The sequence below is a fragment of the Aythya marila genome, assembly GCF_965140915.1.
Source record: "Aythya marila genome assembly, chromosome: 2".
Lineage (NCBI taxonomy): Eukaryota > Metazoa > Chordata > Aves > Anseriformes > Anatidae > Aythya > Aythya marila.
In genome coordinates this window covers 138703289-138720039 of record NC_139043.1, presented here as the reverse complement: position 1 = coordinate 138720039, position 16751 = coordinate 138703289, and the positions used below count along the sequence as shown (strand labels likewise).

General features: G+C 42.6%; 1 protein-coding gene across 1 annotated transcript in view; it reads right to left on the bottom strand.

Moving 5' to 3' along the window:
- EMC2 (ER membrane protein complex subunit 2) overlaps positions 1 to 16751 on the bottom strand; it is a 47028-nt gene that overhangs the window by 13235 nt on the left and 17042 nt on the right. The window lies entirely within an intron of this gene.

Here is a 16751-nt window from a genome sequence, read left to right as displayed (position 1 = left end):
AAGTTGTTACAGAATACCAAAAGAAAGAATATAGAGTTTTAATAGCTGATTGTTCTAGATTTTAGTCCAAAATTCCAGTTTCTGAAGTTTTCTGGTTACAGTTCTCGAAAGGCAGAATGTCCCTCTAGAACACCTAACCTCTAGGAGTTTTAAATCGAGGTGCACTTCAGGTGTAATTCAAAACAACAGCCATCCGTCTCGCTAGCAGTCTGACAGCACTACATCTCCACCAGCCTGAAAGTCATCAGAGCTGGGGTCTGACAGAATGGAAGGAAAAACAAACTCCAGCACAAAGTGCCCCAAAGAATGAACGCCATCTGGGCCATTGCTCCATCAGATAATATTCATGAAAAAATTGTATGCTTTTCCTGTAACATACTGCCAGTGCTTATTCCTTGTACCTCTCAGCTCACTTTGTACCACATGAAGTGGTTACACAGCTGGGTACAGCCTTACAGAAGCCTTGACTGCCCGGGAACACACAACTCTGTCACAAAACCTCAAAAGATTTTAACCTCTGACATCAAGATAGCTCTGAAACTGGTTTCTTCACGATGTACCTTCCTACGGTAACAGTCACATTAACCCTGCAGGGGTTTCTGTAGTTTTACGGTATTTTAAACATGACTATTCTTTCATGTAATTTATCTTTTAATCATCGTTTGACAATGTTAATTTCTCTTGGAAGAGCACTGGAGCACATCATTTACGTAAACTAGTTCAGGCTGGTTAGTAACACAAGAAATCAGAAGTGCTTTTAATGCTGTCAGCTCATTCTTTCCTCCGAGCTCGTCCCCTTCACCTCCCTCACGAACACATATTCAGTGCAAATTCAGTGAAAATGACTCGAGCAAAAAATATATCACTCTTCTGCTTCAACACAACGCGGAGGTAGAGAGAAAATCTGTAGGACGGATCAGGAGACAAATGAGGACACAGGCAGCGTGGCGGGTTTACCCACAGTCACTCCGTTATCCAGCGCTGCTTTGTCAAACTGCAACCTGTGAAACTACATTCATCTTCCTGCTATTACTGGGAGACGGTTGGCTAAAATCCATAACCGGCTCGGGAAATTTTAACTGCTGACCACATCTATCACTCTAACAATAATATACACTGCTTATTCTCCTGAAAGCTTTTGAAATAATGATAACAGCACAATTATATATATATATATGCATATATGTATATATTTAATCTTACAAGAATCATGTCACATGTTTATCAAATTGCAACTACTACTAAACGAAAAAAAAAGACGACAACAAAAAAAAAAAAAAAAAAAAAAAAAACTTCATTGCTCCCTATCAAGTTTTCTGAAGAGGTCTCCAAGCATTTCATAAAGCAGGTCGTTATCCCTGCCCTGGGGGAAACGCTGGGGCAGCGCTGAGCCTGCCCAAGGCTGGGATTACACAGCTCGGTGACCTGCTCGCTGAGCAGGAAACCTGAAAGCAGGGAAGAGCGGGGATAACCTCAGCCAAAGAAGCACAGCGTGCAATTACGACTTACGAAGACACAAGTCTCTTTTGCAGGTGATAGACTAGCTACTTTAAAAGGCAGCTTGTAAATTGAAAATTCGGTTGTTATTTGCAAAATTTTAAGAAAAAAAATCATTAGACTGGAATGATCAAAAATAACCCGCGTGAGACTGAAATCATCTGTTTAATATCTAAAATCAATCAACACATCTGACAACTTAATTTGCAATGACAACCAGGCACAGACTACATGTAAGCCATCCGTCCTCTTCATTTCTAACATAACTCCTTCAATTGCATGCAAAGTCCTCCAGAAGCATCTGCAAACAGATTCTCTCCATGGGTGCTTTCCTTCTTGACCACAACACTCCCAAATAACGTAAATCACTGCAGCCTCAAGATGTTAATTTACAAAAAGCTACAACTATTTCTAGTCACAAACTTAAACTGATGTTTACCTATAAAAAGCATGCCATGTAATGTAATCAAATACCGAGGATACCAGGATTAGTCATAATTACTGAGATCTGATGGTAGCACTTGAGAGTAAAATTAATTATATGCACATTTGATGGATTTATTTGCTTCTAAACTGCACACAGCATTTCCTCAAAATAACACTTTTTTATTTCACAGTTGAGAAAAGCAGTATTTAAAACTTCCCATTTCATTCCCCTTATCAAAAATAAAACAGCATCTGGGCTTGAAATCTGCACTCACTTCACCCACAAACACACCTTCAAAACTCCTGTGGTAAGTTAATTTATTTAAAGAGAACTCTTTGTAAACTAAGACACACTGACATTCAAAACAGTGCTGACACTCAAAGGAAAAATGTGGGAAATAGATGCACAATGTGTTTTGGAGTGACACAGAATTTTTGAAAGTATTTAAAATTGCTGGGAAGAAACCAATGGTGCTGTAGAGTTGTTTTTTTGGTTTGGCTTTTAAAAAGTAATTTACAGCATTTTTCAATCACATAAATAAAATTAATACAAAAATGTTCAGAGAACATTGCCAGGAGACATTCACATAGATGCTCAGAAGAGATTGAAAGTATTTGGATCTGTGACTCCTAGGAGTCATAAGACTTCTAAAAAATAAAGACCTAGAAACAAAATAGTATTGCTTTTACCTGTACTCACAAACTACTCCTTCATCTCACTTTCTCACTTTTCTTAAAAGACCATAAAAACTATCAGTTAATTTTTTAAAATAAAGACTGATTTCAATACAACTCCAGTACTCCCTGTTTTAAGAAAAAAAAAAAAAAAAAAAGTATGAAAAGGCCTAAAAACTAAAACCAGACCTGGGCAATTTTGTGTTGTAAACTTCTCTCTCTCTGTCTCTCTCTCTCTCTTTTTTTTTTTTTTTTTTTTTTTTTTTTTTAAATTTATGCTGTCTCTGACCCTATCCAGGTCCCTGTGTGCATCACTTTCCTCCTCAGTGCGCTGGGCCTCACGTCCAGGATGCTTCCTGAGCATCTTGAGAGTAGGCTACATAATGACAAACATAGCATCATTTTCTTCTTTATTTCCATCAAATTAAATCAAGCGTTTTACTGCGCAGAACCACTACCAATGATAACAACCATTCCACCAGACAAAAACTAGTTACTTTTAAGAAAAAAGGCAGGCTCAAAGCAGTACTGCAGAAGATTATCATACATGCCACTCATTACCTGCCTTAATAACAGGTGGTTTGGAAAAAAAAAAAAAAGTCACTTCATGTTTTCTTAATGTTTCAGGACTTCATTTAGTGTAAGTCTCACATTTCAAAATATAAGCTCGTTTTTGAGCTTTTCTGAGCTCATTTTGACCTACTGCAAGACACTAAAAGACTGCAGAACGCAGAGTACAAACCTGTGCAATCATTAACTTCAAGTCCACTAAGAATTGTCACAAGAGACCTATTTTCAACTACCAGATTTGAGATTATTTTGAAATCTGTGTAGTGTACTAAAACAGTTGTAACAATTATGTTTAAAAAGATAGCAAAATAATGTTCAAACCTTACATCTCAGTTCTGCACATCACAACAATAAGACTCTTAGGAACTAGTCTGATACAAAAACGAACTCAGTCTCCTTCCACCTTAAATTGAAAAAGAAAAAAAAAAGAAAAAGAAATTTCTATGCTGCAACAAGATATGCAGTGTTTGACCGTGCAGAACCTATGACATGGAATTCCCCCTATCAGTTTTCCAGGGTTTAAAACAAAATATTGGAATGGTTATTGGCTGATTCTGTAAATCCAGCATTCTTAATGGAAAGATATATGCCATCTTAAAGAAACACTTACACCGTAATCAGTATCATCTGGACTAAGGTACTTTAGTATGTCACATTTATTAAACAGTGAACCTTTCCAAGCTATTTCTTTTAAAGACTAATAATCCCCAATCTGGCACAAGAACTAATCCTCCATTTGTCATGATTCTTTTTAATTAACATTAAGTAGACTCAAAGTGAAGTTAGGATTTGAACATTTATCAACTTCTGCACTCGATTAGTACAATATACCAACAGAGAGTCTACGATCTGTCTAATTTCATGGTTGCAAATAAGGTACTAGGAGGAGAATTGTCAAGAACTGACACGTCGAAGAAAGGAACAATTTCCTATTTGTTTCACTGCTGCAATGTTAATATTGTAACTTAAAATAAATTCATAGTTTGTTTTTTGTTAAGGATACAACAACTTAGAAAAGGGTCATTTGGCCTAAGATTTTGACACATTAAAATAATTTCCTTCAAATTGGAGTATGCAAATTAAAAGCGTGAACAGCTACAACAAAGATAAAGGGAAGGAATTATGTGGACGTCAAAAAATACCACATCATTTGAATACAACCACCACAACAAATATACTGTTACCAGATTTTTTATTTATTATTTATTTATTTATTTTTAAGTTAACCAAGGAAGACAATTAAATCAGGCCAAATCTTGCAAATGAATCTATGCAGGCACAGAGCTACTGACTTGAAACTGCTGCTTTATGGGTAACGTCAAGCATAAGTAGCAATGGTCAACACAATTTTTTACAGGGTTCCAGAGAGGAATCCAACAAACCCATAATGTCTACCACCAGCACACAGAAAATTGGTAGAAGCTATAAAGGCTAAAAACTCATGCCTGGAATTGGAAAACACGAAAAATATTATGTATCAAGGAAAACTCAGCAGTTTAGACAAACGAAAGTAAAGCTTCCCAGATCTACTGGAGTCTCTCTTTGAGAGAGTTACTAATAGTGTGCGTGAATAAAGATCCATTTAAAAGTCAACTTTGACTTCAACAAGAATTTCAAAAGGATCTCTCACTGGAAGCTCTGGAGGAAACTGAAGTGCCATGGAGTAAGAAGGGAAGGTCTTTGTGTGGATAAATTTATTCTAAAAATAGAATATATAAAACAAAAAAAAGAATTGCCTACTAGTCAGTTCTCTTCACTGAGAATCCCAGAGTCACCTGTACTAAGAGTTATTGCTCAACATTGTCATAAGTGATCTAACAGGGGAATTAACAGAGATGTGCTCAAGTTAATTGATGATAATGAGTTATTCAAGTATAGAAGTCAACTGCAAAGAATAACATTCACAGCAGAGAATGCCAGTGTGAAAAAACGGCCCTTGAAACTCAATCCATATAAAGGGATATATACAGGGTGAAACAATACTAATTTAATGTACACAGCAAAGTTCCCTGAATTTGTCTAGTCAGAAAAGAGATGCTGGAATTGCAATGAACAGCTCTATAAAATGTCAGTTCAATGTTGAGAAAAGGTCTTAAATAAACCTGCCCTAACCCCCATCAACAGCAATGCTAGAATTATCAGAAAAGACTACAGAGCAGCACACATCAGTGGTATCATTTTGTCATTGCACTATTCCATAATGATCTTGTTTTTTGAATACTCACTGCAGATCTGTGCTCTCCTTCCTCATCTAAATACAGAAGAAAATCAGAAAGGATGCTGGGAACAGCAGCAGGGTTTCAGGGTACAAAATGGAAACAAGAACTGCTAGACAGGTTAGGTTAGGACTTTCTCTTCCCTCAGCTTAGAGGGAAGAAAAACGCAAAAGATCCATAAAATCATAAAGAATTAATAAAGAGAACAACTAAACAACTGTGTTTACCATAACAGAAAAATTAGGGGTATTAAATGAAATTGTTAGGTTGAAGGTTCAAAAATAAATAAATAATTGAAGATGTGCCCAATCCACAAGTAAATGATGAGGCTTCATCACTGAGTGATACTGTAGACACTATATTTATTACAAATTTATACAAGTTCAACAAAGCATCTCAAAAAAAAAAATCAATGCAATGAAGAGCTATAAAATATACAGTTACCACTTTTGGCACAGGAAAACCATAGCAAGAAGATTAATAGAAACTGGCAGGGCAGACTAGAGCACACTGCATGACTGCCCTGTTCTTATACACTTCTTCCAGTATCTGCTATTGGTCACTGTCAGAACATGACAAGCTAAATGCACATTTGGCACAATTTCAGTATAGCCCTTCTTCTGTTGTCAAATACTTAATTTCAAGGGACAAAATCCCCCACCAACATTTAAAAAAAATGCTACACCCACAAAAGCAAAACACAGGAAAAATGTTAGAAGATACTTTTCTGCTATCTCACTTCATTGATATGATTCATCAAGAAGCAAAATAAGTCTCACAAAGGTGGATGATGCATGTCAGAAGCGTCAGTAGATGAACACATTTTTTTAGGATCCATATAGTGCATCCCCAGCTTAATCACCAGATCTCCTCAGGGACTATCCGAAGAAGCAGCTGCAGCTCTTCATGTCTCTCACTAACTCCATCCTGTGTCAGGCACAGTGCCAAACTTTCTTTGTCAATTCCCCTTAAACCTACCACCATACAAACCTAAGTGTAGGACTAGTGGAATCTTTCCTGGCAGGGCTAGCAACATATTTAATGAAACGTTCACATCACTTCACAAAATTCCCTCTATTAGTAGGTATTTCATTTAGTAAGCAATTCTGCTTTTTTGAAACTTAAAAAGCTTCCAGTAGATCAATGTACAAATCTGCAAGAGCTTCAGAGAGGTCTCTGTTCAAAATGAATGTACGGCTACTGACGGAGTTGAAAAGAATTACCACTATTCAGATGATAAATAGATAGTGCTCAAACAGTGCTTGTTATTCACATCTTGCTTGATAAAGATAAGGAACTGGAGAGCAAATAACTTACCTATATTACAGAATCACAGAACAGCTTGGGTTGGAAAGGACCTTAAAGTCCATCCAGTTCCAGCTCCCTGCCATGGGCAGGGACAGCACCCACCAGACCTGGTTGCCCAAAGCCCCATCCAGCCTGGTCTTGAGCACCTCCAGGGATGGGGCATCCACAGCTTCTCTGGGCAGCCTGTGCCACTGCCTCACCATCTTCTTTCTTCCTAACATCTAATCTAACTCTCCCTTCTTTTAGTTTAGCCATTCCCCCCTTCCCTATCAAGTCAAGGTAGCAGTAATATGCAATGATAAAAAAAAAAAAGCTAGGAAGAACAAGCTCAGATTTAATGATACATAATTCTTGCCTATTTACATGATACACATTCCTAAGATTTCACTTTTTTTTTTTTTTTCTAGTGTGTGGATTCCCATCTCTAGATGGCTTGACTGGAAAAATAATCTCAAAATAGTATAGAAAAGTGTTAATTCATATAACTCTATGCACATAACTTGTTCCTGTTCATTCTGAAAAACAGAGCTGTTCTGGGTGAAACCAGGGTCTTTCTGGGTTCTTAAAGTACTTCACTATCATGTTATGAAAATTCCGTTTTTAGTTCTTCGTTCAGTGAGACGCAATTACTAGACCCATGAAGTTAATGAGATTATTCACATGCCCTAAGCTAAGCAAGCATATACAGTGTCTTCTTGTATTAAAAGCTTAGCTGAAAAAGCATCAAGAGAAACAGCAGAAGAATGACATCAATACAGACTTCAGATTTTCTGTGGATTAGAAAACAGAACTGTGTCTTATCTCACTTTCCCCTTTTGCTGACTAAGTGCTCTGCAATCTTCTTGATGGGTGAGTTGAAGAATCGGGACAAACTGCAGCTGTACGAGGATGACAGTGGAGTGGTTTAGACACCGACCCAACGCTTGGACATATGAACTCCATTTCGTTTCTTATTATCAGCCTTCTTTGTGCTCCTGGACAGGCCACTACAAGAAAGGCCCAATTCACAAAAATATTTAGCTATTTAGTTACAAATAGATGGGTCTTCATTTAAATTGCTCCCCAAAAGGAGAAATCTTTGCTAGGGTAAAGTAATGCAAAAAGGCATTCAACTTAATCTGATGCAGACATATACACATAGTTTAAAAATTACTCATTTAATATCCATTACAAAATTGAAATTAATGGCAAAATCGGAGAGCTGTCTACTTTGAAACTGAGCCCTAAAAAATTTTGCAGAGCTGTGCTTTCATCTGCTCTCCACATGTAAAATGACAGCACTGTTTCATCTCACATGGATGCTGTGGGACAAATGAGAGGAAAAAAACACTCAAGACACTACTTCTTCTGTAAGAGCCTCGTCCCAAGAAATTACAACTTAAGCATCAATTAGAAAATATGGATGTATCAATTGCAAGCAAATTTCCTATCAAATTTTACAAAAGCAATTTATCCAGAACATAAATGCTAATGTAGTATCCATAACACTAATAAAAATATTGAGAACATTGTGAAAATGAAGTTACAAATTAAAAACACCTAGAGATTGAATCTGGCTTTAAATTTCCTATTACTAAATCGTGTCAAATTTTAGCCTTTATGATCTTAACCAATACAGCTCAACTTCACTACTCACTTCAGAAGACTACTGGTCATTTCAAGGGTGTGCAGATTTTGTCATTTTTAAACAGCATGCTCACCATTCAGCATTATCTTCAGGAGGTATGAAGTATACCTGTGTTCCCTTTAGTGAAATAACAGAAATTCCATCCTGCAGAACTGCAAGCTTTGTTACTTGCAACGTTCAAATGGTATATGGCTTCATGATTAGAGCTAAAACAGTTACTGACAGAACTAATACACACCAGTTACTATAGGGAATAAAGATAACTTGCACCAGTAGGTCTCAAAGCTGTTTATTGACAGTAGAAAATATGGTACCTCGAGGCAAAATGTGATTTTTTATTAAAAAAAAAAAAAGGGGGGGGGGGGGGGAGGGGGGTGGTCCAAGACACAAATGCCAATACAAATCCCTCTGTTCTTATCTTCTACACACCCTTCAAACCATCTGTTCCCCTACATCCCTACATCCGACATGACCTCTCTTCTTAACTAACCACCTAGCCTGTCCCTCTCTCTTTAGCCCTCACAATTTTGCTTTCCTCACTTTTTATTCAGTTCCTTCTGAATGTTTTTCCTTTACTCACTGCTTGGGTCCAACTCAGGAAAGAAAGGAGCCTCCCCACTTCTCCCTACTTTCTGCCCCTTTCCCACAGTGCTACAGCCACGAGGAACAACTGCTAGAAGTCCTGCTTAGTTTCCATAGCCTGGGATAGATCACGCTCAATACAAATGGGATTTTTAGAATATGTATTTAATAAAAATTCCATCAGTCTCTACTGAGTACATGAAATGAAGACTTTCAAATGCCTGTAACTAAGCCAATTTGGGTGTTTTTCTCATAGTACAGTACAAGTCGCATTCTACCAAGCGCTCTTTTCCTGTTGGTATCCAACGTTTTACTCCAAAGCAGGATGAGGTCTTCTCAATGAAATAAATGAACAGCAAAAACAAACATACAGAAGACCTTCCTTTCTGCTAAAAAAATAATGCACCCCTTATTTTGTTCTGAGAAACAGCCTAAGTATGTTTGTCTACAAACAACTCAGTCACTGTTTGGCATCAGTATAAAGATTTTCAATTGGATACTAAATTAAATTTTAATTAATAAAAATGGACCTACAATGGAAAATGTTAAGCAGCCTTAAAAACAGCTACAGCTTAAATATGCTTGCATTTCAACGCAAATGGACAGGAAAGGAAAAGGTTGCCATTCCTATTTTATTAAAATGCATGCAACTTGTGGTTTTCACAAAGTCACGTTTCATTCACGAATGTTAACCTCTTTAAAAGGGACAGACTGTTACTCAATGCCTACAAGTTTTGATGAATGAAATGTGATCTCTGAAATGACAGCATTAACATTGCTCCATTGTCAAATGAGTCATCTTTTTCAGCAAGTAAGGCTGGAATGAGGTAAAGCACAGAGAGCTGACCGTCTTTTAAAAAACAAAGACTACTTCCAATTCTATCCTGAGAAATGAAATAGAATAACTACTCTTAATTTCACAGTTTCATATAACAAAACTTCATCTGAAAGCGTAAGCATCTATTATATAATTGGAGTTCAAGGTTCACTTAACGTAACAGAAAAGCCTGCTAAATGTTTAAAATAAAAGATTTTCTGAAAAAGCTTCTACCATTCTTCTCTGTAGTTGAAATTGTCAGTTGATGCAAAGTATGATTTTTACATGATTCGTGTGAACAAATGTCTATGTTTCACTCACAGCACTTGCCAGAATGTTTAATATATATAAGCAACTCCATGTGTCAGCACACCAGAAGAAATTTCTATACAGTAAGGTGACTGCCAAGACAAACTGAGCAACAGCTTCTTTTTTAAAATCTTGAAATACTTATTTTCCTACAGCAGCCAGATGTGTGCATGGAAATAATTAACAGGTAAAAGACACAGAGAAATCTACACATGTCAATTTATCAAAATTTTCTACTTAATTTTCACTTTTGACATGCAAGCCTGAGCCAACATATCCTATAGTTATATAGCAAGGAACTTTTGCAATGAATTTAACACTCTTTGCTTCTGGTCTAAGATTTTCAGAAATCTAAGAAATGATGCAACTGTTCGAATATTTTCCCCTCATGCTTCTAAATATTTATGTTTTATGGGTCTTTATGATTTTCTTATGGAGGAAATCCAAATCAGGCATTTTACTTCTTTAAATAAATTATTTTGTTTTATAAAAATATCCTACAAGCCACTTACTCAGATTACATTAGCCATGTCAAGTCTGCTGAAAAGTGCCAAAAATGCACCCTTCTGTGGTCTACAGATGTCATTGTAAGATGGTGCTCCATTTTCCATTGGCTTCAGCAGAAGATGTGCACCTAGGTGACCTATTCTTGTGGCTTCGCTGTAGATGGTTTTCATCTTATTTTAACAAAACTTTGAAGACTTTGTGTCTCTGAAAGCCTTTGGTCATACACTTCTAAAACATGTCAAAATTTTCAGCAGTCAACTACACTGCTTGTGCTCAAACTTCTACTCAAAATCACTACAGACTTTCACAGAACAACTGCAGATCACCTATATTTGTCTTCCAAAGCAAAGTTCAAGAAAAACTGCTTTAGGGAAAGAAAAAGTAAGAGTGAAGAGCTGCAATAGTTCATTTCATCTGCACACCAAAAATGGCTAAATCACTGACAAAAAAAAAATAATAAAATCTACTACTGTTGTCTGAGTGTTCAACTTGGTATTAACATTTCAAGATGTGTTTTCTTAAAAATTATTTAGTTATTTACTTTAAATAGTTTACTTCATCTAAGTGCTGACACTTTATATCCGGTTCTGGCATACCTTAGCTACCCCAGTTACACATTTCTATTCCTCAGTAACAGATCACAGAATCACAGAACTGTAGGGGTTGGAAGGGGCCTTGAAAGATCATTGGGTCCAACCCCCTGCCAAAGCAGGTTCCTTAGAGCAGGCTGCCCAGGTATGCATCCACACAGGCCTTGAATATCTCCAGAGAAGGAGACTCCACAACCTCCCTGGGCAGCCTGTTCCAGTGCTCCGTCACCCTCACCGCGAAGGAAGTTCCTTCGCATGTCAGTGCGGAACTTCCTGTGCTTTAACTTGCAGCCATTGCCCCTTGTCCTATCCCCACAAAGCCTTAAGAAGAGGTTGGCTACATCCTTCTGTCCCCCACCCCTCAGATATTTACATACACTGAGGAGATCCCCTCTCAGTCTTCTCTTCTCCAGGCTGAACAGACCCAGGTCTCTCAGCCTTTCCTCATAAGGAAGATGCACCAGGCCCCGTATCATCTTTGTGGCCCTCCGCTGGACTCCTTCCAGGAGATCCCTGTCTTTCTTGTACCGGGGAGCCCAGAACTGGACACAGTACTCCAGGTGAGGCCTGACCAGGGCAGAGTAGAGGGGCAGGATCACCTCCCTTGACCTGCTGGCCACGCTCCTTTTAATGCATGCCAGGATCCCATTGGCCCTCTTGGCCACAAGGGCACAGTGGTGGCTCATGGTCAACCTGTCGTCCACCAGGACCCCCAGGTCCTTCTCCTCAGAGCTCCTCTCCAGCAGGTCCAACCCCCTTGCCAAATTTTGGTTTCTTAGAGCAGGCTGCCCCGGTAGGTGTCCAGACGGGCCTCAAATATCTCCAGAGAAGGAGACTCCACAACCTCCCTGGGCAGCCTGTTCCAGTGCTCCATCACCCTCACTATGAAGAAGTTCTTTCACATGTTGGTGCGGAACTTCCTGTTCTCTATCTTGTGACCATTATTCCTCATCCGGTCCCCGCAAACCACTGAAAAGAGTTTGGCCAAATCCCTCTGTCTCCCACACCTCAGGTATTTATACACATTGATGAGATCCCCTCTCAGTCTTCTTTTCTCTGGGCTGAACAGGCTCAGCTGTCTCAGCCTTTCCTCACAGGGAAGATGCTCCAGGCCCTGTATCATCTTTGTGGCCCTCCATTAGACTCCTTCCAGGAGATCCCTGTCTTTTTTTGTACCAGGGAGCCCAGAACTGGACACAGTACTCCAGGTGAGGCCTGACCAGGGCAGAGTAGAAGGGGAGGATCACCTCCCTTGACCTGCTGGCCACACTCCATTTAATGCATGCCAGGATCCCATTGGTTAGGGGGCACACTGCTGGCTCATGGTCAACCTGTCGTCCGTCCACCAGGACCCCAGGTCCTTCTCCTCAGAGCTCCTCTCCAGCAGGTCATCCCCCAGCCCGTGCTGATACATGTGGTTGTTCCTTCCCAGGTGCAGGACTCTACACTTGCTCTCATTAAATCTCATTTGGTTTCTTCCTGCCCATCTCTCCAGCCGGTCCAGGTCTCGCTGAATGGCAGCACAGCCTTCTGGTGTGCATTCCAGTCATGCGAGCTGTCCCACCATGTCTCAATGATCACAACGAGATTGTGGCTCCGCAACCGAAAACAGATCTCAAGCTCATCTTGTTTATTTCCCATGCTCCGTGCATTGGTGTACAGGCACTTTAGGGAAGCAGCAGGTGCAGTTTACCCCTGGGGGGATGCAAGAAGAAGATACTGGACGGGGGATCAGGAATGATTCTTTGAAAATACTTAAGTATGTGCTCCACTCTCAGTGAACTGGGGCCGATACCAGCCAGCAACCTGTTAGAGGCAGCTTATGCCTTAACATCGCTCAGTTCTGTGATGAACAGCACACCAACAATGCTATTAGTTGTCACTCTTCAATCAAGAGAGTCAACTTCCGACTTTCTAAACCAGAGAATTCCCTTTGAATTTTTTACAGGAAAAAGAAACGTGCCAAACTCTCCCCATACTCAGAAGCTGCCCCTTTTTTTAAAAGCCAAATAAAAGTGTTGCCACTGTCCAGGAAGAGCGTAGGCTGCTACAAACACCTCAGGCCCAAAAGACGGGCCTTTGGTTAACACTTGAGGGCTGGACCCAAGGTGGAGCTGCTGTGGGGGCTGCCCCACCGCTGGAAATCAAAGAGAACCATGCTTTCTACCTGGGAGATTAAATGCCTCTCATAGCTTTCCTGCACATTTCTCACACGTACCAGCCTTGCCATGGCTGGCCATCACAGCTCACTTTAGGCCAACTTCTTCCTAGTCAGCTTGGCTACCTCCTGCTTACAAACCTGACTGCCAGAAACAAACTGGGACTGATTAAAAACTACTTTTGCACAGTCATGCTCCCGACTCTTGTAGGAGGCACATCCAGAAACGCCCCACGCACTGAAACTCAGCTGTGCACAGCTAGAGGTATTCACAGAGGTGCTCTCCTGGTTTCTGCTCGAGGAAAGGAAGAGGGACTAGAAAAAGAAAAAAAAAAAAAAAAACAACAGAAAAAGCAGCAATGAACTAAAGATTCACAACCAGGAAAAAATAACATTCTGCTATGAAATCAATGGAACTAACTGCACAATTTTAAGATGACTTGATCTCGCCTCAAATCATGTAAGTAGACCTACTCTTCAGTGATATTTTCCCAAACTACGCAAAACGTTTCCTTTAAAGAACTCTCCCTAGTCTTTCCTCAACTTTACTCTTTAGCTGAAAAAAGCTCATTTTAATCCCCTTTGCTGAGAGCTCTTGCAATTGCTGCTACAACTGCTTGATTCCCCTCCCCAGAATCACAACCCGTGGCTTTGGGCTTTTCAATGTTTATTATTCATTTAGTTCTTCCTTCATGCTTCCACAGTGGGCAGGAACAGACACGTCACCCTGCGCAGACATGGGGGCAGCTTAGGGGCTCCTCTCCCAGCCACAGACACAGGCAGCGATGGGACCAAACTGGGGCACGCTCCTGGCCCCCCCAGCAGGGAGCTCTCAGAGCCCTGCAGGGCAGGCAGCACAGCCCCAGCTGGACCCCAGCACGCTTGCACAGCCAACTGGCACGGCCCCGCAGCCCTGCCCAAACACCTGGGCACCTTTTCTACCACCCAGCCTGGGCCTGGGCTCCACATCACCTGCTGCCATCCCCCGGTGCAGTGCCCATGTCACAGCAGGCAGGGGGTGCCCCATGTCACAAAGGGGTGGGGACGGCCCCAGAACGCTGGCCCCAACAGGCACACAGGCCTGCGATGGCTGCCCATGCTGACGGGGAGGCTGCTCGGCTGCCTGCTCCTGCTTCAGCCTCAGCTCTGGACACAAACTCCACCAGAGGAATTCAGCTCCTCTCTCTTCAGGCCCTCACCTCAAATGGCTCGCAGGTCCCTACAGCACACTGACCGAACTAAACCATGGCACGCTCCTGGCCGCTCCTTTCCAGCACTGTGCTGGGCATTTCTCCACACCCTACAGGACAGGTAAGATCGCCCCAACCCATGCCCCACCACAGTCCACAGCAAGCAGGAAGGTGACAGAATCAGGCCAGGATGGGAGCGACGGCTCCATCAGGAGGACAGGACACGGCCAGACTCGGTGAGTCGCTAGAGACCCTTGTGCACAGAGGCAGGTGCTGCCTGTGGTCACAGGGGGATGCTGCTCCGTTTGTTCCTTCTTTTCTTAAAGCCAGAAACACACAGCGATGGGACCAGACCACGGCACACTCCTGGCCTCTCTCCCCTTGAGACCTCAGCTGGAAAATGTGTCAACGCTCTACAGGACAGATAAGCTACCCCCAGCCTATTCCCCACCATGATCACAAGGCCTGTGGAGTTGGTAAAACATGGATAATTCTTGGCCCACAGGGAGAAATTGGATGGATGGTACTGTTGTGAGGCTGGAAGAGCCTTAGGATGGGAGACAGGGGCTGCTCCTGGCCACAGGGGAAGGCTGCTGCCCTTTGGCTTTCTCTCTTACAGCTGGAAACACACACAGCAATGGGACCAGACCACGGCACAACCTGGCCTCACTGCCCTCAACCACTCAGCTGGAAGGAAGAGTTGCCAACGCACTCCAGGACAGGTAAGATCACCCCAACCCACACCCATCAGGCTCTAACAGCAAGCAGGAAGGTGACAGAATTGGGCCAGGACAGGAGTGACGGCTCCATCAGGATGACGGGAGACAGAAGGACGTGGTGAGATGCTTGAGACCCTCGGGCACAGAGGCAGGGGCAGCCCGTGTTCACAGGGGGATGCCGCTCTGTTTGTTCCTTCTCTTATTAAAGCCAGACACAGATGGCGATGGGACCAGACCACGGCAGACTCCTGGCCTCTCCCTTTGAGATGTCAGCTGGAAATGCGTCAACGTTCTCCAGGACAGGTAAGATTGCCCCAACCCACACCCACCACAGCCTCATAGTAAGCAGGACAATGACACGCTCGGGCCAGGACGGCAGTGACCGCTCCATCAGGACGACGGGACACGGCCAGCCTCGGTGAGACACTAGAGACTCTTGGGCATAGAGGCAGGGGCTGCCCGTGGTCACAGGGGATGCTGCTCCCTTTGGTGCTTCTCTTTCAGCCAGAAACACAGCTCGAGAACTCAGCTGGAAGGGAGAGCTGCCAATGCTCTACAGGACAGATAAGCGACCCCCAACCCACACCCCACCACAGTCTCACAGCATGCCAGACGATGACGTGGTTGGGCTATGAAGGACATCTCCTGGCTGTCACAGAGACGTGAGATGGACAGCACTGTTGTGAGGCTGGGAGAGCCTCGCACAGGGAGGAAGGGACAGCTTCCAGTGCTGGTGGGGGGTGGCTGCTCTGTTTGTCACCTCCTCTGTTACAGCTGGACACGCTGACAGTGAGGGAATGAAGCCATGGCACACCCCTGGGCTCTCTCTTCCAGCACTCCGACGGAGAACTCACCCCGCTCTCCAGGACAGATAAGATTGCCCCAGCCCTTTCCCCACCACGGTCTCACTGCCTGCAGGAAGGTGACGGGCCTGGCCCAACACGGCTGACTCCTGGCCATGAGGGAGACCCGGGATGGACAGCCTTGCTGTCAGGCTCACAGAGCCTCTCCCAGGGACACAGGGGCTGACCCTGGCAACAGGCTGGGGCTGCTCTTTTTGATCATCTTCCTTTCTCACAGAGCCCTGAGCACACCAATTGTCCTCTCCCTCCGCGGCCACTGACCTGAAGGCTGGGGCAGTGTTCTACAACCACAGCCACCAAAGAAGCAGGAAGCACACAAGGATCCCATCCCTACCCGGCCATGGTCCTACAAGCACACCAATGGGCCCCGCAGCTGCGGACGAAGAGAGCTCAGCACACCTCTGCGTCACCCCACCCTACCCCACATCTCTCAAACCTTGCTCAAATAAAGCTTCTGATTCACAACCTCATCAGCTGCTTTTTTCTGTCCTTCTTGGGGAAACCTCGGGGGACTCTGCCTTTTGCACAAGGAGCAAGTGCACCAGCCTCCGCTTCTTCAGGTGCTGGCATGAAGAGAATTTCAAAGGAGATTAAGTGTCCTAATCTGAGACCAGAGTCTGCAGGAGTGGGTCTGGAAACCAGTTTGCTCCCTCTTTCAGCAATTTGTTCCTTCTTTGACCACAAAACACTCTGACAG